The following is a 23,477-nucleotide window of genomic DNA, read 5'->3' as shown; positions in this document are numbered from 1 at the left end:
AACCTGTTCCCCTGATTGATCACCCTCCCCATCCAAAAGTGTTTTCTGATATCTAACCTGTATCTTCTCCCTTTCAGTTTAATCCCATTACTTATAGTCTTTCCTTGTGCAAATAAGAATAGGGCTGATTCCTCTGCACTGTGACAGCCCTTCAGATATTTGTAGACAGCTATTAAGTCTCCTCTGCCTTCTTTTTTGCAAGCTAAACATTCCCAGATCCATTAACTATTCCTCATAAGACATTATTTGCAGACAACTCACCATCCTGGTAACTCTTCTCTGCCCTTGCTACAGTTTGTCTATGTGTTTTTTAGATTGGGGTGCCCAGAACTGGACGCAGTATTCCAGGTGAGGTCTGACTAGGTAAGAATAGAGAGGGATAATTTCCTCATGTGATCTAGACTCTATGCTTCTCTTAATACATCCCAGATTTGTGTTTGCCTTTTTTGCTGCTGCATTACATTATTGACATGTTCAGTCTGTGATTTATTAGTATACTCAAGTCTTTTTCACATGTGCTGCTGCTTAGCCCAATTCCTCCCATTCTGTGTGTGCTTTTCTGATTTTTCTTGCCCAGATGTAGGACTTTGCATTTGTCCTTGTTAAATACCATTCTGTTAGTTGCCACCTACTGTTCAAGCGTTTCCAGATCTTTTTGAATCCCCTCTCTTTCTCTTCTGTAATATTAGTCATACCTCCTAGCTTTGTGTCGTTGGAAAATTTGATCAGTTTCCCATCAATTCCCTCCTCCAGATCATTTTTAAAAATGTTGAACACTACTGGGCCTAGGACAGAGCCTTGTGGTACCCCACTTGACACATTCTTCTAAATGGATGTGTAGCCTTTTATGACCACTCTTTGAGTACGATCACTCAGCCAGTTGTGAATCCACCTAACCGTTGCCTTGTCAATCCCATATTTGGTCACTTTTTCAATAAGTATGATGTGAGATACTTTGTCAAATGCTTTACCAAAGTCAAGATACACTATATCTACCACAGTTTGCTGATCAACCCAGTCGGTGATTCTGTCATAGAAGGAAAATTAGATTTGTCTGGTATGAATTGTTTGTACCAAACCCATGCTGGCTCTGGTTAATTACTCCATTCTCATCCAAGTACTTGCATACATGCTGTTTAATTTGTTCAAAGATCATTCCCAGTATAGAAGTCAGACTCACAGGCCTGTAGTTTCCTGGGTCCACCTTCTTCCCTTTTTTGTTGATAAGGACAATATTTGCCCTCTTCCAATCTTCTGGGACTTCTGTTCTCCATAAATTTTCAAAGTATATGGTGACTGCTTCAGCAATTACCTCTGCTAATACCTTACATATCCTAGGATGTAATTCAATTCATCTAAACCAGGAGACTTGAATTCATTTAAGTTAGCTAAGTGTTCCCTCACCCTCCCTCTGTTTATAGATAGCCTGTATTTTTTTATTTCCCTAATAGCACAGGGAAGATCAGTTGATGTTATATCTACTTGTTACATTTGTGAGGGCAAGTGAACATCGGGCCCACACAAACGCTACCAAAGATAGGGAACACTGAAAATCATACAACACTCACCCAGCATCGCCATACACATAAGTAGATGGAATTGCTATAATAAGTACAAGGTATCAGTTCGTATATTGACCAAAATACTTAAGCCCGCAAGCCCTACAAGGCTCCTTGTTGTCTTGCAGGTCCCAACACTACCAAAACAACTAAAGCCAGACTTGCACACACATGATACACCAATCACATTGAAAGATGCATTGAAAAGGCAACAAGACACAATTCACACAGCAAGCTGCAGCGAAAAAACGACAAGACACACTTCACACAAAAGGCAGCACAGGCAAGGAAACATGACTGCTCACCCTGGAAACCCAGCAGAGACTAAAAGAACCCCACCCAGCCAGCTAAATCAACCACCTGTGGAGCTGTGCTGCTAGAAACACTGAGAGAAACGGATTCCAGCACAGAACAACCCTAAAACACTACATTCTGAGAGAAAACAAATACAAAATAGGAATTTAAAAGTTCAGCCTTCTAAGCATCATTTTTAACCAATGAATTTTCATCCTGCAAACATCCTTTAGCATCTCTGAATTTTCTTTTGCTTTTGACATACCATCCAAATACTTTTTTATTGCTTTTGGCCTCTGTTGCAAGCCTCAATTCATTATATTATATTTCTTACACTCACTCTACAGTTTCTGCAGACCACATTATATTCTTCTTTAGTTATTCCATTTGACAAACATGTTTTTCTTTCTTTTTAGTATATATTAAGTTCTATCTTCATCCATCCTGGAAAATAATATGAAGCAATGGCAGCATCCAAGATGGTTTCAATAAAAAAAAGCTACGCTTCGGCCTACATATGGCTTTTTTTAAACTTGAAAAAGGCCATATGTAGGCCAAAACGTAGCTTTAAAAAAAACAAAAAACATGGAATAATAAAGGATCTTTTTATTGAAACCATCTTGTATGCTGCCACGATGAGCACCTCAAGGAGATTAAGGGAATAACTCCTCACCAGCATGGATTCATGAAGGGTCGCTCATGTCAAACAAATCTGATCAGTTTCTACGATGAAGTAAGCTCTAAGCTGGACCAGGGAGAATCTATTGATCTTGTATATCTGGACTTCTCTAAAGCCTTTGACACCGTGCCACATAATAGGCTAATATACAAAATGAGGCAGCTCGGACTGGGCGAAAACGTGTGTAAGTGGGTAAAGAATTGGCTCAATGATAGAAAGCAGAGGGTGGTAATAAATGGCTCATACTCTGATTGGACCACAGTCACTAGCGGGGTGCCACAGGGTTCAGTACTAGGCCCCACTCTGTTCAACATATTTATCAACGACCTGATAGAGGGGCTGCACAGCAAAATATCAATATTTGCAGATGACACAAAATTATACAATATAATTAATGCAACAGAGGACAATGTGCGGCTACAAACAGACCTGGATAAGCTGGGGGCTTGGGCAGGAAAATGGCAAATGAAGTTCAATGTTGAAAAATGTAAGACTATGCACATGGGCAGGAGGAACGGATGTCACAAATATTCACTTAATGGGGTACCACTAGGGAAAAGTGATATGGAAAAGGATCTGGGGGTATTAGTGGATAATAGACTAAACTGGAGTAACCAATGCCAGTCAGCTGCAGCAAAGGCAAATAAAGTCTTGGGGTGCATTAAAAGAGGTATAGGGGCGAAGGACGAGAACGTTATCCTTCCATTATATAAGGCACTTGTCAGGCCTCACATGGAATACTGCGTACAATTCTGGACACCGGTGCTCAGGAAAGATGTTACAGTGCTTGAGGGGGTTCAAAGAAGGGCAACTAAACTAATACATGGAATGACGGGACTGGAATACCCAGAGAGGCTATCCAAATTGGGACTATTTACTCTAGAAAAAAGAAGGTTAAGAGGCGACCAAATAACCATGTATAAGTACATGAGGGGACAACACATGGATCTCTCTCGCGATCTGTTTACACCCAGGACCATGATGGTAACAAGAGGACATCTGCTACGATTAGAGGAAAGTAGGTTTCATCACCAACATAGAAGGGGATTCTTTACTGTAAGAGCAGTTAGAATGTGGAACTCTCTACCGGAGGAAGTGGTGATGGCAAAATCCATAGAGGAGTTTAAAAGGGGACTTGATGTCTTTCTGGAGAAGAAGGATATTACAGGATATAAATATTAGGTTAAGTGTCAATCCTGGTATATAGGCAGGTAGGAACTATTAGGGGTTGATCCAGGGAACAGTCTGATTGCCATTAGGGAGTCGGGAAGGAATTTTTCCCCCAAAAGGGCTAATTGACTTCTGGCCTTGGGGTTTTTCGCCTTCCTCTGGATCAACACAGTAGGATAGACAGGCTGGACTAGATGGACATTTGTCTTCATTCAGCCTTACATACTATGTTACTATGTTACGTAGGGGCGTAACTATAGAGGATGCAGGAGATGCGGTTGCACCCGGGCCCAGGAGCCTTAGGGGGCCCATAAGGCCTCTCTTCTCCATATAGGAAGTCCAGTACTATGAACAAAGCATTATAGTTGGGGGCCCCGTTCCAGGTTTTGCATTGGGGCCCAGGAGCTTCAAGTTACGCCTCTGCTGCCACGGCTTCATATTATTTTCTGGGACTGTACACTGAGTCTTGTGGTTGAGACTCTTACCTAGTGGCTTGCATTTTTCTCCACCTCACCCTGAGGCTTCTACTGAGTGCTGCTGGATACTGGTCTCTTTAATTATAATGTTTATCAAGGAGAAACATTTGAAATATATAGCTACCTATACTGTACATATGAGAATAGTTAAATTGGCTATCTTTCCTGACTCCCCCCATACACAATCACCATCCCCTTGGCTAAGAAAGCATGTGTTCTCTATGTAGTGAAGAGAGAAAGCTGCTGCTAGACACCTCAGAAAGAATAAGAGACTAACACCTGGGCCAGAGGGGAATCGTGTAAAGCCATTTTCAATCTCTCCAAACATGTCTTAACATTATCAGGGAAAGAGGTTTTAAGTAAAGGGTTACCCTTTTGCCCTTCAAATACAGCTATTTGAGTTATTTGTGGATCTTAATTTTTTTATAAGAACGCACCATTTATCCACATTTTGCACTATAAACATTGGAAAGCAATCTTAAATCCTTAGTGACTAAGCCTGTTTGTGCCTTAATGACGAAGCCAAACGGAACACTCCGGAGGAGGAGAGGGGTAGGGGGTCACTCCACAGACACTCTGACAGCAGTTATTGACTTTCAGTATTTACGCCCCGCTCTGGAGATGCGTGAGTGTGACAATTAAAGAGTGTACTTCTATGCGGTGATTCTGGCTTTGGACGGCCGCATAGGAAAGCTTGAAGACTTAATTGTTCAGTACCTCTGCACTGGCCTTGTGAGGAAAAGTGATAACTTACAATTGCTCACTCTCTGATTTGAGGGGGCTCACTCCACTTACGTCCAGAATACAGTCGCTACGGGATATCTCTCCTCCACTTCCATCTTCACCACAAGGAAGCTGAAGGTGCTTCCATGTGGCTCTGTGTTGTAGACTCATTCAGCAGACAAGATGGAACTAGAACTACAGATTGAAGACAGAACTCCTTTCCCGCTCTCAAGCACTCCTATTTATACCCTCTCTCATACCACATGACATGACAAACTGATACATTCACAGGCAGACTATGATTTTATGAAAGTTAACCTCTAGAGATGAGCGAGCACACTCGGTTAAGGTGGTTATTCGAGTGAGCATCGCTCTTCTCGAGTAACTGCATACTGGTCCAAGCAGATTCGGGGGGGCTTCGGGGAGCGGGGAGTAGCAGGGGGAGAGTGAGAGAGATCTCTCTTTCCTCCCCGCCGCCCCCTCCCCCCCCGAATCTGCTCGGACCAGTATGCAGCTACTTGAGAAGAGCGATGCTCACTCGAGTAACTGCCCTAATCGAGCGTGCTCGCTCATCTCTGTTAACCTCTCAAGCGCCGCAGCTGTGCAACATGCACACAGGAAATGACAAGACAGGCTTTGCACAGTGCATCCACATGAGACAAACATGTATGACATTTATGGAGGGGACCAGGATGATGTAATGGGCCACCACACTCATACAGGCAGTCATGGGCAGTACATTTTTTTTTGTTTGTATTTCCCGCGTTGTCGCTTAGCAATGATGCGGGTACCTGCTGCCCGTACACAATAAAGTTGCATATGGACTGCGGGTATATCCGCGACCATGGAGCACAATGGGCTTTATGTTGCGGATATCTGCGGTAAAATAGAAAATGCCACATTCTGTTTTCTCCGAGTTGATTATGTAATTCAAACCTGCTAACGTGAGTGGAATTGTGTAATCCAATGCATTTGATTAATCCGCATATCATCTTGGATCAAACACATGCCCTCCCCGACTCCTGCGCATGTGTCCGGTTTGCCAGCGGGTGCATGCGCGGAAGCCGGATAAGGTCTATTGAGGAGGATCGCATCGAGGTTAAAATGCAGAGGACTCCTGTAAGAAGTTTCATCTCCCCTCACCGATTGCATTGAGAGAAGGGAAATTAAACTTAAACTTTTTCTAACTTTTACGTGATCGCCATTATCCAATAGGATAATGATCATCACGTGACAGGGGACCACTCACTGCAGCCCTTGGTCACTGCTCCAGGCTCTTGGCTACCTTTAGTAGCCAGGAGGAAGAAGACTTTAAATTTCCCGAGCCCTCCCCAGTTTTTTGCGCTTGCGCCACCATTTTGCCAACGGGTGCATGCATCGAAGCTAGGGAAAGGTCCGCGAATAGAGATTATATCTGGGAACATCGCTGTAGGTTTTAGCTAAGTAATTTCACCTCCCCTAATGGATCAGATTTGTGACGGGAGATGAGGCTTTAACTTTTTTAACTTTTACATGATTGCTGTTATCCCTTGATCGGGGACCGCTCACCACGGCCCCCCGTGAAATCTGCAGGGTCTCGGTTACGTTTTGTAGCTGGGAGCAAGAAGATTTTAAATTACCCCGCCAATCCAAGACTTTTACGCATGCACCCGCCATTCTGGCGATGGGCATGTGTGCAGAAGCCGGGGTAAGGGCCGTGGATGAATCCGGGGGCCTTAGGTACATGATTTCATTTCCCCTCATGAATATAATCCGTGAGGGGAGCGGGGAGTTTTTAAATTTCCCGGGCAATCCGGTCTCCTGCGCTTCTGCGTGACGTATGACATCTGGCGTGCAGATGCCGGTGTCAGGTCCTGGAAGACCAAAATGACATGGGACATTGCAGAGGATGGGGGTAAGTACTCTCAGCTCCCCCTATGGATCCGATGTGTTAGCAGAGCTGAAACTTTAACTCTTATTTAACTTTTTCTAACTTTTAAAAACTTTTTCTTACTTTGCACAAGGTTGCTATTATCGCTGATATTAGCGATCCCGTGCCTGGGGACTGCAAACCGCAGCCTCCCCGGTGTCTTCTCTCTGCTCTCCGCTGCCTTTGGAGCTGGAACGCTGGGGAGGCAGTAGGCGGCGGGGACTGCGGCATCCTCCAAGTAAGTCGTTTCAGCTCCCCAAAGCATTCCAATCGCTGATGTGAGCTTAAATGCTCACCCTTTATGTGCTGCCATTTATTTTCATTCAGTCACCGATATCTGCGATCAGATGACTGGAAACTGCAATCTGCAGCCCTCAGTGTGTGCTCCAGACTCCCACCTACAGGTGTCACAGCTCCAGTAGGTGAGAGCCTGGAGCTGTGACAACCCCCGGGAGAACATTTTTGATGGTCATGTGGTGTAAGGCCCAGCCCGGGAGATCTTTAAAAGTGGTATTGGTGGTCACTAAGGGGTTAAAATTTATTTCCAATGAAATCATGTGCTGTGTGTCAAAGTAAGTTTTACCAAAAATGCTTCAGATAGTTGTGACAGCTGCCACGCACAGTAGTGCAATACTGCCACCCTACTGTTTGCATGTGCACTATTGCTTTAATACAGTGTGGAAAGCAAAATAGGAGCGCACTGTATGAAAGCAATGTCATACCCTGCATCAACTATGTGTTTGTGTGTCTATATTTTCAGTAAACATACAGTGGCTCATAACTGTGCCACTCAATGATTACTGCCACAAAAGATGACATTTCGTAATAGTAAAACTGTATAAATTTTGCTGAACCAAATTTTTTTTAGCAAAGCGCAAAATTAAGTATACATTTTTCCATGTTTTTAAATAAAAAGTGCAAAAAAAGGTACAAAAATGTACAAGACAAAAAAAAAACCTAACAGGTCCTTGAAAAACTGTTCAATGGCCTCTGGGACCAACGGCTTCGGCATTTGCGCTTTGGCCATTGTACTAGTGCCAGGTTTGGGGAAGGGAGGAGTTCAAAAAAGGAGAGGCAAATTTGAGATGGTGCAAAGTGGGTTTTCTTTGGCGACCAGGTCCTCTTTTGCCACTGATATTTCCAAGCATTATATATTTTTCTAGCAACTCTGCTCACATTACATGGCCAAAATATGTGAGCCTGAGCTGGGCCATCTTGGCCTCCTGTGATATATTGGGCATAATATCGGTCATGCCTATGAAAGTGACCATGGGTTCTATCCAATGAAGGCTGAGACCCATGGCCAGTTTCATAGGCTTCTTCTGGCATTGGAGAGGTGATGAAGGCACGGAGAAGTATTGCACGGGAGATTGGTACAGACGTCAGTGCTGGCTCCTCAAAGTATCAGAAGCCACAAAGTAGACATCTGTTTCATAGGGTGATAGATATGCCTCACATAAGATCATTACAGCCGACTGCATGGAGTGGATCAAGTGCCGTGGCAAATCACGGAAATTATGAGCCCAACTTCCCAAACCTTCTTTTTCTTGGATTGCGAGTAGTCTAGGACATTTTTGTCTACTTGCAATCCAAGAGTGGGAGTAGCAATTGGTGTTCACTGCCTTGTTCCCTACATTGCTGCTAAGGTGGAGGCCTGTGCCTTCTCCTCGTCAGCTTTGTGGCTCTCCCGAGCACTGGACACTAGAGAGTAGATGCCAGCAGGAACAGTCTCATTCCCTTCATCAATATCCTCATCTGAAAAGTTCTCAGATGTCCTAAATGAAGAAAAAAATACTGTAATCAAACAGGTTTTTAGACTGTTTGTTGTATTACCAAAGTTCAAAACTGGTGACAGATATAATTCTATAAAGTGAATAAACACAGGTCAGTATTAGTCTGCCTTTCCTGGAGCAAATCTAGCCGATGTAAAGCGCAACTAGCCAATGCAATGTTACCACAATTGGAGTTAATTTACATCATGTTTCTGGAGTAATTTATAGGTGGCCTGAAGGTCCACTATGGCCCAGTCTACTGTCACTTGCTCTACACGATGTTCATTAATTTTTACCAGCAATGGGCAAACCATACCAATGGGACATTTTACTAGGGACACTATATAACTATTGGGCAAATGTCGCCTTTTTTTCTGGCAAATTGTGGCACATAGTGATTAATCAATGGAGCAGACTTTAAAAATGACAATCAAAACGCAGAAAATGAATACAAATATGTAAAACACTTACGTGGCCATGTCCACCTTCCTTCTGAGAAACAGTAGGAGCTTGTAATACTTGTATGGCCTCTTGGTGCGGCTACCGGTGCCACGTCTTGGCTGGGAGGTGTATTCTCGCCAAAATCGGTCCCTGGCTGTACGCCAACTTGTCTTGACATCATTCACTATGTGACTGACAAAAATTACATTGCTCACTATTAGAGATGAGCGAGCACCAAAATGCTCGGGTGCTCGTTATTCGGGACGAACTTTTCGCGATGCTCGAGGGTTCGTTTCGAGTAATGAACCCCATTGAAGTCAATGGGCGACCTGAGCATTTTTGTATTTCGCCGATGCTCGCTAAGGTTTCCTTGTGTGAAAATCTGGGCAATTCAAGAAAGTGATGGGAACGACACAGCAACGGATAGGGCAGGCGAGGGGCTACATGTTGGGCTGCATCTCAAGTTCACAGGTCCCACTATTAAGCCACAATAGCGGCAAGAGTGGGGCCCCCCCCCTCCCAAAAACTTTTACTTCTGAAAAGCCCTCATTAGCATGGCATACCTTAGCTAAGCACCACACTACCTCCAACAAAGCACAATCACTGCCTGCATGACACTCCACTGCCACTTCTCCTGGGTTACATGCTGCCCAACCGCCCCCCTCCCCCCCACAGCGCACACCAAAGTGTCCCTGCGCAGCCTTCAGCTGCCCTAATGCCTCACCACCCTCATGTCTATTTAGAAGTGCGTCTGCCATGAGGAGGAACCGCAGGCACACACTGCAGAGGTTGGCACGGCTAGGCAGCGACCCTCTTTAAAAGTGGCGTGGCGATAGCCCACAATGCTGTACAGAAGCAATGAGAAATAGAATCCTGTGCCACCGCCATCAGGAGCTGCACACGTGGGCATAGCAATGGGGAACCTATGTGTCACACACTATTCATTCTGTCAAGGTGTCTCTGCATGCCCCAGTCAGACCGGGCTTTTTAATTCATAGACACAGGCAGGTACAACTCCCTATTGTGAAGTCCCTGTCGACCGACAGCATGGGTGGCTTCCTGGAACCCACCGGCGGTACATAAACATATCCCATTGCAGTGCCCAACACAGCTGAGGTAGTAATGTCGTGCTTAATGCAGGTGGGCTTCGGCCCACACTGCATGCCCCAGTCTGACTGGGGTTCTTTACAAGTGGACACAGATGCATTTATAATTCCCTGTGGACCCACAGCAGGGGTGGGTGCCAGGAAGCCACCGGCGGTACATAGAAATATCCCATTACATTGCCCAACACAGCTGAGGTAGTAATGTCGTGCTTAATGCAGGTGGGCTTCGGCCCACACTGCATGCCCCAGTCAGACTGGGGTTCTTTACAAGTGGACACAGATGCATTTAGAATTCCCTGTGGACCCACAGCAGGGGTGGGTGCCAGGAAGCCACCGGCGGTACATAGAAATATCCCATTGCATTGCCCAACACAGCTGAGGTAGTAATGTCGTGCTTAATGCAGGTGGGCTTCGGCCCACACTGCATGCCCCAGTCTGACTGGGGTTCTTTTCAAGTGTACAGATGTAGTAAAAACTCCGTGTGCACCTACAGCATGGGTGGCTCCCTGGAACCCACCGGCGGTACATAGAAATATCCCATTGCATTGCCCAACACAGCTGAGGTAGTAATGTCGTGCTTAATGCAGGTGGGCTTCGGCCCACACTGCATGCCCCAGTCAGACTGGGGTTCTTTTCAAGTGTACAGATGTAGTAAAAACTCTGTGTGCACCTACAGCATGGGTGGCTCCCTGGAACCCACCGGCGGTACATAGAAATATCCCATTGCATTGCCCAACACAGCTGAGGTAGTAATGTCGTGCTTAATGCAGGTGGGCTTCGGCCCACACTGCATGCCCCAGTCAGACTGGGGTTCTTTTCAAGTGTACAGATGTGTTAAAAACTCCGTGTGCACCTACAGCATGGGTGGCTCCCTGGAACCCACCGGCGGTACATAGAAATATCCCATTGCATTGCCCAACACAGCTGAGGTAGTAATGTTGTGCTTAATGCAGGTGGGCTTCGGCCCACACTGCATGCCCCAGTCAGACTGGGGTTCTTTTCAAGTGTACAGATGTAGTAAAAACTCCGTGTGCACCTACAGCATGGGTGGGTGCCAGGAAGCCACCGGCGGTACATAGAAATATCCCATTGCATTGCCCAACACAGCTGAGGTAGTAATGTCGTGCTTAATGCAGGTGGGCTAAAAATTTATTTGATTACACTGTAGGCGAGGGCCCACAAAAATTGCTGTATCAACAGTACTAATGTACCTGAAAAAAATTGGCCATAGCCAACCAAGAGGGCAGGTGAAACCCATTAATCGCTTTGGTTAATGTGGCTTAAGTGGTAACTAGGCCTGGAGGCAGCCCAGTTTACCGAAAAATTGGTTCAAGTTAAAGTTCCAACGCTTTTCAGAGCATTGAAACATCTAAAAATTGTTTAGAAAAATTATGAGTGAGCCTTGTGGCCCTAAGAAAAATTGCCCGTTCAGCGTGATTACGTGAGGTTTCAGGAGGAGGAGCAGGAGGAGGAGGAGGAATATTATACACAGATTGATGAAGCAGAAATGTCCCCGTTTTGGATGGTGAGAGAGAACGTAGCTTCCATCCGCGGGTGCAGCCTACGTATTGCTTACGTATCGCTGCTGTCCGCTGGTGGAGAAGAGAAGTCTGGGGAAATCCAGGCTTTGTTCATCTTGATGAGTGTTAGCCTGTCGGCACTGTCGGTTGACAGGCGGGTACGCTTATCTGTGATGATTCCCCCAGCCGCACTAAACACCCTCTCCGACAAGACGCTAGCCGCAGGACAAGCAAGCACCTCCAGGGCATACAGCGCTAGTTCAGGCCACGTGTCCAGCTTCGACACCCAGTAGTTGTAGGGGGCAGAGGCGTCACCGAGGATGGTCGTGCGATCGGCTACGTACTCCCTCACCATCCTTTTACAGTGCTCCCGCCGACTCAGCCTTGACTGGGGAGCGGTGACACAGTCTTGCTGGGGAGCCATAAAGCTGGCCAGGCCCTTAAAGACTGTTGCACTGTCTGGGCTGTACATGCTGCTCGATCTACGCACCTCCCCTGCTACATGGCCCTCGGAACTGCGCCTTCTGCCACTAGCGCTGTCGGATGGGAATTTTACCATCAGCTTGTCCGCCAGGGTCCTGTGGTATAGCAACACTCTCGAACCCCTTTCCTCTTCGGGAATGAGACTGGGAAGGTTCTCCTTATAGCGTGGGTCGAGCAGTGTGTACACCCAGTAATCCGTAGTGGCCAGAATGCGTTGAATGCGAGGGTCACGAGAAAGGCATCCTAACATGAAGTCAGCCATGTGTGCCAGGGTACCTGTACGCAACACATGGCTGTCTGCACTAGGAAGATCACTTTCAGGATCCTCCTCCTCCTCCTCCTCCTCCTCCTCAGGCCATACACGCTGAAATGATGACAGGCAACCAGCATGGGTACCGTCAGCAGTGGGCCAAGCTGTCTCTTCCCCCTCCTCCTCATCCTCCTCATCCTCCTCCTCCTCCTCCTGAATGCGCTGAGATATAGACAGGAGGGTGCTCTGACTATCCAGCGACATACTGTCTTCCCCCGGCTCTGTTTCCGAGCGCAAAGCGGCTGCCTTTATGGTTTGCAGGGAACTTCTCAAGATGCATAGCAGAGGAATGGTGACGCTAATGATTGCAGCATCGCCGCTCACCACCTGGGTAGACTGATCAAAGTTTCGAAGGACCTGGCAGATGTCTGCCAACCAGGCCCACTCTTCTGAAAAGAATTGAGGAGGCTGACTCCCACTGCGCCGCCCATGTTGGAGTTGGTATTCCACTATAGCTCTACGCTGCTCATAGAGCCTAGCCAACATGTGGAGCGTAGAGTTCCACCGTGTGGGCACGTCGCACAGCAGTCGGTGCACTGGCAGATTAAAGCGATGTTGCAGGGTGCGCAGGGTGGCAGCGTCCGTGTGGGACTTGCGGAAATGTGCGCAGAGCCGGCGCACCTTTACGAGCAGGTCTGACAAGCGTGGGTAGCTTTTCAGAAAGCGCTGAACCACCAAATTAAAGACGTGGGCCAGGCATGGCACGTGCGTGAGGCTGCTGAGCTGCAGAGCCGCCACCAGGTTACGCCCGTTGTCACACACGACCATGCCCGGTTGGAGGCTCAGCGGCGCAAGCCAACGGTCCGTCTGCTCTGTCAGACCCTGCAGCAGTTCGTGGGCCGTGTGCCTCCTATCTCCTAAGCTGAGTAGTTTCAGCACGGCCTGCTGACGCTTGCCCACCGCTGTGCTGCCACGCCGCGCGACACCGACTGCTGGCGACGTCCTGCTGCTGACACATCTAGATTGCGAGACAGAGGTTGAGGAGGAGGAGGAGGAGGGTGCTTTAGTGGAAGAAGCATACACCGCCGCAGATACCACCACCGAGCTGGGGCCCGCAATTCTGGGGGTGGGTAGGACGTGAGCGGTCCCAGGCTCTGACTCTGTCCCAGCCTCCACTAAATTCACCCAATGTGCCGTCAGGGAGATGTAGTGGCCCTGCCCGCCTGTGCTTGTCCACGTGTCCGTAGTTAAGTGGACCTTGCCACTAACCGCATTGGTGAGGGCGCGTACAATGTTGCGGGAGACGTGGTCGTGCAGGGCTGGGACGGCACATCGGGAAAAGTAGTGGCGACTGGGAACTGAGTAGCGCGGGGCCGCCGCTGCCATCATAGCTTTGAAGGACTCCGTTTCCACAACCCTATACGGCAGCATCTCAAGGCTGATAAATTTGGCTATGTGGACGGTTAACGATTGAGCGTGCGGGTGCGTGGTGGCGTACTTGCGCTTGCGCTCCAACACTTGCGCTAGTGACGGCTGGACTGTGCGGTGCGAGACATTGGTGGATGGGGCCGAGGACAGCGGAGGTGAGGGTGTGGGTGCAGGCCATGAGACGGTTGTGCCTGTGTCCTGAGAGGGAGGTTGGATCTCAGTGGCAGGTTGGGGCACAGGGGGAGAGGCAGCGGTGCAAACCGGAGGCGGTGAACGGCCTTCGTCCCACCTTGTGGGGTGCTTGGCCATCATATGTCTGCGCATGCTGGTGGTGGTGAGGCTGTTGGTGGTGGCTCCCCGGCTGATCTTGGCGCGACAAAGGTTGCACACCACTGTTCGTCGGTCGTCAGGCGTCTCTGTGAAAAACTGCCAGACCTTAGAGCACCTCGGCCTCTGCAGGGTGGCATGGCGCGAGGGTGTGCTTTGGGAAACACTTGGTGGATTATTTGGTCTGGCCCTGCCTCTACCCCTGGCCACCGCACTGCCTCTTGCAACCTGCCCTGCTGATGCCCTTGCCTCCCCCTCTGAAGACCTGTCCTGAGTAGGCGTTGCACACCAGGTGGGGTCAGTCACCTCATCGTCCTGCTGCTCTTCCTCCGAATCCTCTGTGCGCTGCTCCCTTGGACTTACTGCCCTTACTACTACCTCACTGCAAGACAACTGTGTCTCATCGTCATCGTCCTCCTCACCCACAGAAAGTTCTTGAGACAGTTGGCGGAAGTCCCCAGCCTCTTCCCCCGGACCCCGGGAACTTTCGAATGGTTGGGCATCAGTGACGATAAACTCCTCTGGTGGGAGAGGAACCGCTGCTGCCCAATCTAAGCAGGGGCCCGAGAACAGTTCCTGGGAGTGTTCCCGCTCCTGAGCATGTGTCATTGTAGTGGAGTGAGGAGGCTGGGAGGAAGGAGGAGCAGCAGACAGAGGATTCGGATTTGCAGCACTGGACGGCGCAGAACTGTGGGTGGATGATAGCTTGCTGGAAGCACTTTCTGCCATCCAGGACAGGACCTGCTCACACTGCTCATTTTCTAATAAAGGTCTCCCGCGTGGACCCATTAATTGGGCGATGAATGTGGGGACGCCAGAAACGTGCCTCTCTCCTAATCGCGCAGCAGTCGGCTGCGACACACCTGGATCAGGAGCTCGGCCTGTGCCCACACCCTCACTTGGCCCTCCGCGTCCTCGGCCACGTCCACGTCCTCTAGGCTTACCCCTACCCCTCAGCATGCTGTATTACCAGTGATTTGATTTCCCAGGCAGGAAATAAATTGGCGCAAGCCTGCAGGCCAAATATAATGTTTTCGCTTTTTTGCAAAGGGAAGACCCCACTGCGTGTATTCAATGAAAAACAAGAAGTTTAATATCTGTGATGTGGCCCTCAAAATGTCACACAAGTATAGTGTAGCAGAGTTATTAACTCTAGCAGAGCAGGTATTTGCCAGTCAGGAAAGACAATGGCGCTAGGCTGCAGTAAAGCGTAGCTGGTTGCGTCTGATTTTTGTACGTTGTACACGCAGCACACACGTACACGCAGACCTTAGGACTGACACAGGCAGGCCAAATATAATTTCTTTTCCTTTTTAGCTTAGGGAAGACCCCACTGCGTATATTCAATGAACAAGAAGTTTAATATCTGTGGTGTGGCCCTCAAAAAGTGTCACACAAGTATAGTGTAGCAGAGTTATTAACTCTAGCAGAGCAGGTATTTGCCAGTCAGGAAAGACAATGGCGCTAGGCTGCAGTAAAGCGTAGCTGGTTGCGTCTGATTTTTGTACGTTGTACACGCAGCACACACGTACACGCAGACCTTAGGACTGACACAGGCAGGCCAAATATAATTTCTTTTCCTTTTTAGCTTAGGGAAGCACCCACTGCGTATATTCAATGAACAAGAAGTTTAATATCTGTGGTGTGGCCCTCAAAAAGTGTCACACAAGTATAGTGTAGCAGAGTTATTAACTCTAGCAGAGCAGGTATTTGCCAGTCAGGAAAGACAATGGCGCAAGCCTGCAGTAAAGCGTAGCTGGTTGCGTCTGATTTTTGTACGTTGTACACGCAGCACACACGTACACGGAGACCTTAGGACTGACACAGGCTGGCCAAATATAATTTTTTTTCCTTTTTAGCAAAGGGAAGACCCCACTGCGTGTATTCAATGAATAATAAATGTCTTCTGGCCCTGCCTACACAATTCTATCCCTGTAGTATTAATGCTGGGTGCAATGCTCTGCACAGCTGGTTTTGAGAAAAAAAAAAATATGCAACACTGCTAACAGCAGCCTGGACAGTACTGCACACGGATAGAAGTGGCCCTAGAAAGGACCGTTGGGGTTCTTGAAGCCTACACTAACTCCTAACACTCTCCCTGCCTAACCCCCACTTCTGTCCCTATTGCTGGGCGCAATGCTCTGCAGATCCAATTTTGGACAAAAAAAAAAAATACTGTGCTAACACAGTACTGCACACTAGTAGATGTGGCCCTGAGAAGGGCCGTTGGGGTTCTTGAAGCCTACACTGACTCCTAACGCTCTCCCTACAGCAGCACCAGCAGCAGCACTTTCCCTCAGCTAAGTCACAAGGCATCTGAGCCGAGCCGCGGGAGGGGCCGATTTTTATACTCGGGTGACATCAGATCTCCCCAGCCACTCACTGCAGGGGGGTGGTATAGGGCTTGAACGTCACAGGGGGAAGTTGTAATGCCTTCCCTGTCTTTCAATTGGCCAGAAAAGCGCGCTAACGTCTCAGAGAGGAAACTGAAAGTAACCGGAACACCGTGTGGTGCTCGTTACGAGTAACGAGCATCCCGAACACCCTTATATTCGCACGAATATCAAGCTCGGACGAGTACGTTCGCTCATCTCTACTCACTATATACAATAAAATAAGAGAGGAATCTTCTTTACTTTGCAACTAGAGATGAGCGAGCGTACTCGTTTAGGGCGTTTTTGCACTCGAGCACCGCTTTTTCCGAGTAACTGACTACTCGGACGAAAAGATTCGGGGGGCACCGGGGGGCGGGGGCGGCGTGGTGGAGCAGGGGGTAGCAGTGGGGGACAGGGGGGTGCTCTTTCTCTCCCCCCCACTCCCCTCTGCAACCCCCCGCTCACCCCCGGCGCCCCCCGAATCTTTTCGCCCGAGTAGTCGGTTACTCGGAAAAAGCAGTGCTCGAGTGCAAAAACGTCCCAAACCAGTAAGTTCGCTCATCTCTATTTGCAACCAAAACCCAAAAGGACTGCAGGCAATATGAACACTGTGAGGCCAGTCTCACATGACCGGCTTTGTATTGTGGTTTCCGCAATTGCCTTCCGCATGGATGATCCACTCCAAAACACAGACGTTGAAAGGCATGAACTTTAGATTTTTCTTTCACATTCCCGGATACGAATCTCAGCATGCTCTATTTTGCTACGGAATCCGCGCGGACGGTCTCCATTGATGTCAATGGAGGCGTCTGACCCGCAGCCGATACGCAATTAACATTACGTATAGGCTGCTGGGACCTAAGCAATGGCATGAGAAATACAAAAAAGAAAAAAAATAACTGTACTCCGCATGACTGCCTGGAAGCCTCTGTGGTGATCCACAGTACAGTCTAGTGAGGTACACAGGGTCACCATCCGGGCTCACAGCCGGAATCTGCTGCGGGCTTCCCACATGCAGAATCCAACCCATTCATGTAAGCCCGGCCTAAGCAATACTAATAAAAAATGTATTTATTTTTTTAAATTATAAACAGTTTGCATGAGACAAGCCTCAAATAATCTGTATAGGTGTGCATTGTCCATGTCTTCGTTTAACTTTAAAATGCCCACAACTTCTAGAAGTACATTGAAAAATTAAACCTGACTCCAACAGAAAGGGACACAATGAGTGCCATCTTATGCATATAAAACAATGTTTCCATTGCACATGTCCTTGCTAAAGATGTTTCAGGGACAGTACACAGTGTAAGAGTAATCTAGTAGTTGTTTCTGCACATTATGCCCCGGGGTTAATAAAATTCACTTGACTTCTGGACACTATTCCCCAAGGTTAATATAGCTCACTTAAAAGACTCATGAAAATTGGCAACATCAGAACAGACTGGCTAGAACCAGTTTGTGGAGGGCACATGAAATGAACTAATGTATGCATAGAAGACCTTGTTTGTGATTTGCAAGCAAATGCTGGAAAGAATGCTGCACGTATACAAGTATTACTTATGATAGTTGGGTGACTATTATCACTGCTTTGCATTTCTTTTTATAAACTATGCAAATAATGAAACACTTCAGAAGAGCTTGAAAACATCACTTGAGTGTTTCCCATTGTTTCTTCTCCGATGCATTGAATAATAATTAGGCATACCAGATTGATAAGGCTATGATACCCATGCTCTCAATGAAAGATATAATGAATTTACCTGCTCCATACCACTGCTGTCTTACATTGACACAAGATAGAAGCTACAAAAGTACATTCACATTTGATGTTTCCTTCCTTTAACACAGTGGCCTGACTTCAAACTGTAGTGAGATTTGCAACAGGGCCTCCACCTACAATGTTCAATTTAGATTACTATTGTCTTCTTATGTGGTAGAGTTCCCTTATGCCCTTTCAGATTGCAAAATAGTTAAAGGAGTTGTTCAGTTGCAAACTATTGATGTGCCTATCCACAGGAAAGGCCATCCATAGCAGATCAGTGGGTGTCTTTATGGGCTAGTTGTCTTCTGGGTCGGTCTGCTTGTACACCGAGCTTATTTCAGCAGGAAGCAGACAGCTCAGTTCTTACTCCTATGGCCAGGTTTGGTATTGCCGGCTATATTGCCATTGAAGTGAATAGAAACGTTGCCTATTATACCAAGTCTGGTCATTGCAGAGGGAACCTAGTTGTTTGCTTCATTCAGAAATCATCTCCGTGTATGGTTACACTGGCCCAGAAAACAGTCGATCAGCTGAGGTCCTGGGCAGAGGAGCCCCACTAATCTCGATGGCCTGTCCTACGGATAGGCCCATCAATAGTTTGAAACTAGGTAAACCCTTTAATGTTTGTGTTTTTAAGGATACCTTTAAGCTGGGAAATTTCTAACCATAATGAACAAATTGATCTGTATTTGTTCATCTGATTGTGCGTGTCCCCCTTCCCTTTCATACCCCTTACATTGTTCTCGGCAGCACATTCCCTTTTTAGATGAGGGTGTGTGCTACCAACAAACAATCACTTTTTTAATCTACACCGCAACATGTGTCGCATGTGACATCACATCTAATGATCATCAATGGTGTTGCATTGCAATCTGCAACCTTGCACTACTGCAACAGCCACAGTAAATCCAACTCGGTTGGATTTTGCCCACAAGTCACATGCGACTTTTTCCACCATAGACATCAATGCGTGCTGCATGTAACTGCGACTTTCATTTCATTTGGTTGTTTTTGCTCTGAAACAATCACTTGACTTGTCTGCAACTTGCCGTTGTGAGAATTTTTTCAAGCTGCAATATGGTGACTTTTTTGTTGCACAACATGTTGCCATGTAGCTCTAGCCCAAAAGATGGAATCACACTACAAACAAGTATTTTCTCATTTGTCACATGATGTCACAATGATCAGGAATGAACTATCATGCAAAAATGTATTCGGTTCATGTAAAAGGGCCTTAACTTATTGAAATAATTATCTTGTCAGTAGAAAGACATTCCTGAGATTGGGAGGTCATAGAATGCATGCAAGACTTCATACTACTTGGTTCGAAAATTGGCCAGGATGGAGAATTTATGCCAGAGATAAAACGTAGGACAGCATTGGGGCAAAGCGCAATGCTAAACATGGACAAAATTAGAAAAAGTAGGGATATTGGTATAGCAACTAAACGTAGGATAGTGCAAACCACCATTTGTATGGATGTGAAAGCTGGACTGCGAAAAAAGCTGAGCAGGAGGATTGATTGGTTGGAGCTGGGGTGCTGGCGAAAGCTGCTGTGTATGCGCTGGACGGCAAGAGTAACAAACAGAGAAGTCCTGAATCGTATAAGACCTGATATATCACTGGAGGGCAAGACCAGACTCAGACTCATGTATGTTGGCCATGTAATGCGAGCAGAGCCGTTAAAAACATCTGTAATGCCTGGACACATCAGTGGCAAAAGAAGACCCGGCCGCCAAAGAACGCGATGACTGATACTGTCAGAGCTGATAATGGCATGGATATCACACAACTGAAACAAGCAGTGCAAAACCGAAAAACATGGAGGGAGGGAGCTTTTAGGGTCACCGGGGGTCGTGAATGACTGAACGGCTAACAACAACCAGCACCTTCTGTTGTGTAAGGCTGTGTTCACACTAGCGTAAGGGCTTTCCATCTTTACTTCATCTTTGGAGCAAAGAAACGGAATTAAAACAGGAATAAACGTTCCATTTTTTTCCCCATTGATTTTAATAGGTTTTCAGAAAAACAGAAAGGTTTCCGTTTGCTTCTGTTCTGTTAGGTTTCCATTTTTTTAAACAGAACAAAAAGCACAGTCTGGAGTAAAGAAAGCCCTATCGCTAGTGTGAACACAGCCTGACTCTCATTGCTGTTTCGGGCCTTGTAATACAATAGTGGGATCCCTCAGAAGATCATTTAGGGTAAGTTCACATTTTGTTGATCTACACTTTGCATAACTTTATGTATCTTTTGATATTGTTTGTCCTTATATATCTTATTTCATAATATCTTGTATGTTGTTTGCCATTGCATGATTTCGTCCTTGTCACATTTAATACATGTTCATAAGAAAACCCTTTTAACTATCCACATGATAGATGATAAATGTATGATTGCTTGGGGTCCGAACACTGGGACCCCTGGCAATTATAATAAAGTAGATCCCCAAGTTCTCCTATCGAATGGATCCGTGGTGCGCATACGTGAGCATTGCTCTATTCTATGGAGATTGTCGACCTTAGCACTTAGTTGTCTCCATCAGTTCGGTAGAAGTGAATGGAGCAAGGGTCACGTATTCACACACAGGACTTGAGGACCACGGTTCTTATGATTACTTTGAGGTCCCAGCCATTGGACATCCAGCGATCATATATTTATCATCTATCTTGCCAGAGAGTTTTAATGTGTAGCTCTAGTATAACTTTTGCATCTAGTTGAAATACACAAATGTAAAAATTACGGCCCAATCCGGCAGGAGGCCTGTTATCTGCCCCCCCTGAATTCCAATGCACATACAGTGAGAGCTAATGATGAGGGATCTCAGTGCACAATAAACATATGCTATACTTTTCATCTGTTCTCCTCTGAAATTGACCTTCATTAGCAGTGGTCTAGTTTGATGCTCTCTAGTGGCCTCCACGGGATTAACATTTACACTAAAGTGTGTTACGATTGTGTGGGCACACTAAGCACGGGGCCCACATGATCGTGGCCAAGGTGGACTGGTTACACAGACGGGTTTCACACGGGTTTTAAAGGCAACTGACCCTGTTCTAACCAGGAGGTTGGCATGGCCCTACCTAAGCGGGGACATTGCCCCAATAAGGGCAGCCCAGCGGTCTTCGGATCTGGGCCCTAGCTGATCCTAGGAGCCACACACCAGAACAGGATACATACACATGCCACATGACAGGGACTGAACAATAGAACACACAGAGCCAGAATACACAGCATACAGCAGCCACAATGCAAACACTAATAGCAGATGATAAGCTGAATATAAATGTGAGGTGTTAGTTCGTACATTGGCCAATAAACTTAAGCTGCAAGCCCCGGCAAGGCCCCTCGTATCTTGCAGTCCCTACACTAGCAAGACACATCCACTAGAGGGCCCCAGGGGCCAACCTAGTGCAGACATAGCAAACAAAACTCAGCAGATCAAACTGACACAAAATAAACATACAAACGGACATGAACCGCAAGGCACAGATCACACAGCAAGCTGCAACAGAACACAGATAGCAGGTCACACAGCAAACTGATACAAAACTGACAGAATATAAACGTATAAACAGACATGAACCAGAAAGACACAGATCACACAGCAAGCTTGCAACAGACAAGGATTCATGACTCCTCACCCTGAACACCAAACAGACTGTCCTGGAGCTGGGTTTATATGTGAGCACAGACCCAGGAGATTGGCTAGCAGGAAGTACCACACCCAGCCAGCTCAATCAGTTAACCCTGAGAGTGATTCTGCTGCTAGGAAGCTTAGAACTACAGATCCCAGCAGCACACGTAACAAAGTCTAACAGCACCTAACTTTCAGATATATATGAGTGCCTGTCTTATTCTATCTGTCCTACAACCAGGTGGTAACAGGCTTGTTGAAACTGACATTAAATATTTCCATTGTTTGACTCCATCCTAAAAGCAGAACTTCCAGATTCAGACAGCACTGGATGGATCCCATTGACTATAATGGGGGTCTATCTGGATTTTAACAGAATTCTGCGACAGAGGAGCAGAACTGAACCTCTAATGCAAATGTGAACAAAACCTTTCACTTCAAATCAAGACACAACACGCCAGATACATTTTCTTGTGTACTTTTATTCCATCTGTATACGTCATGATAGACATTAACATGCAACATTTCAGGCCAAAAAGGAAAGCTTTTTTCCATGCAAAATATGGCACAGTTGGCTTTGGACTGGGAGTGGATGTAAATTTCTGTCACTCCTCACTCTTCTATCTAAGAACACAAAGTCAGGTAGAGAGTTTATAGATCACATAGCAATAATACCAATACTGTAATAGTATATAATATTGAAATGTTTTCTCGGGTTGCTGAGGCAATTGAACGTCAACCAGCAAGTATTATATATGGGTTTGATTAATTAGAACAGGCCCCATGTACAGCACTGACTGGGCATCAGGCAGATGCCTCTACAACCAATCACCCAGCATGGAGTTGTGTTTCTCCACAGCCAGTGTTAGATTTAACTGGAGGAGCAGGCCTGTAAGGATTTATTTTTTGCAGGATGAGTTGTACTTTTTTAATAGAAAGTGGTGAAAGCCTTGCATTGATCTTTGTTGATCACTGCAAGGCTTTTATCACTTTCTATTCTATTTTTTGTAAGGCGAGATAGGCAAAATTAGCTATTTTTGCCATGGTTTTTAAAAAAAAATTTTTTCATGATGTGCGCTGTGTGGGTTAAATATGGTATTAACTTTTTTCTCTTGGTCATTACAAACCTAGCAATACGACATGTATGATTTTTTTTTGTAACATACTAAAGGGAGGTTTTGACGTTTTTATTTTTATAATTTTTTTTTTACAATTTTTGTTTTATTCTTTTTTAACTTTTTATTTTTGTCCCACTAGGGGACTTGAATATCACCATGCTTTATCATTCTTCTAATACACTACTATACTTCAGTAGAGCAGACATTATAGGTGAACACAAGGACTCCCTTGGACTCCGTACTCCATTAGAAGCATACTTCAATCCGGTAGCAACTCACAGGGTTCATTAACCTTTCTTTGATTGATACCCTGTGATTAACTTTTGGGACTCTTTTATCAAAAAAGATCGTCCAAAGCAGATTACATCAACAAGATCTTAGGTCTCTTTATGTACCAACTGATGTTATATTTTTAAGTGAGCCATGTCAAATATGCCAGATCTATTATGAT

The sequence above is a fragment of the Eleutherodactylus coqui genome, chromosome 6 (genome assembly GCF_035609145.1).
Source record: "Eleutherodactylus coqui strain aEleCoq1 chromosome 6, aEleCoq1.hap1, whole genome shotgun sequence".
NCBI lineage: Eukaryota > Metazoa > Chordata > Amphibia > Anura > Eleutherodactylidae > Eleutherodactylus > Eleutherodactylus coqui.
The sequence above is the reverse complement of the archived record's forward strand: the minus strand, read 5'-3'. Positions refer to the sequence as shown.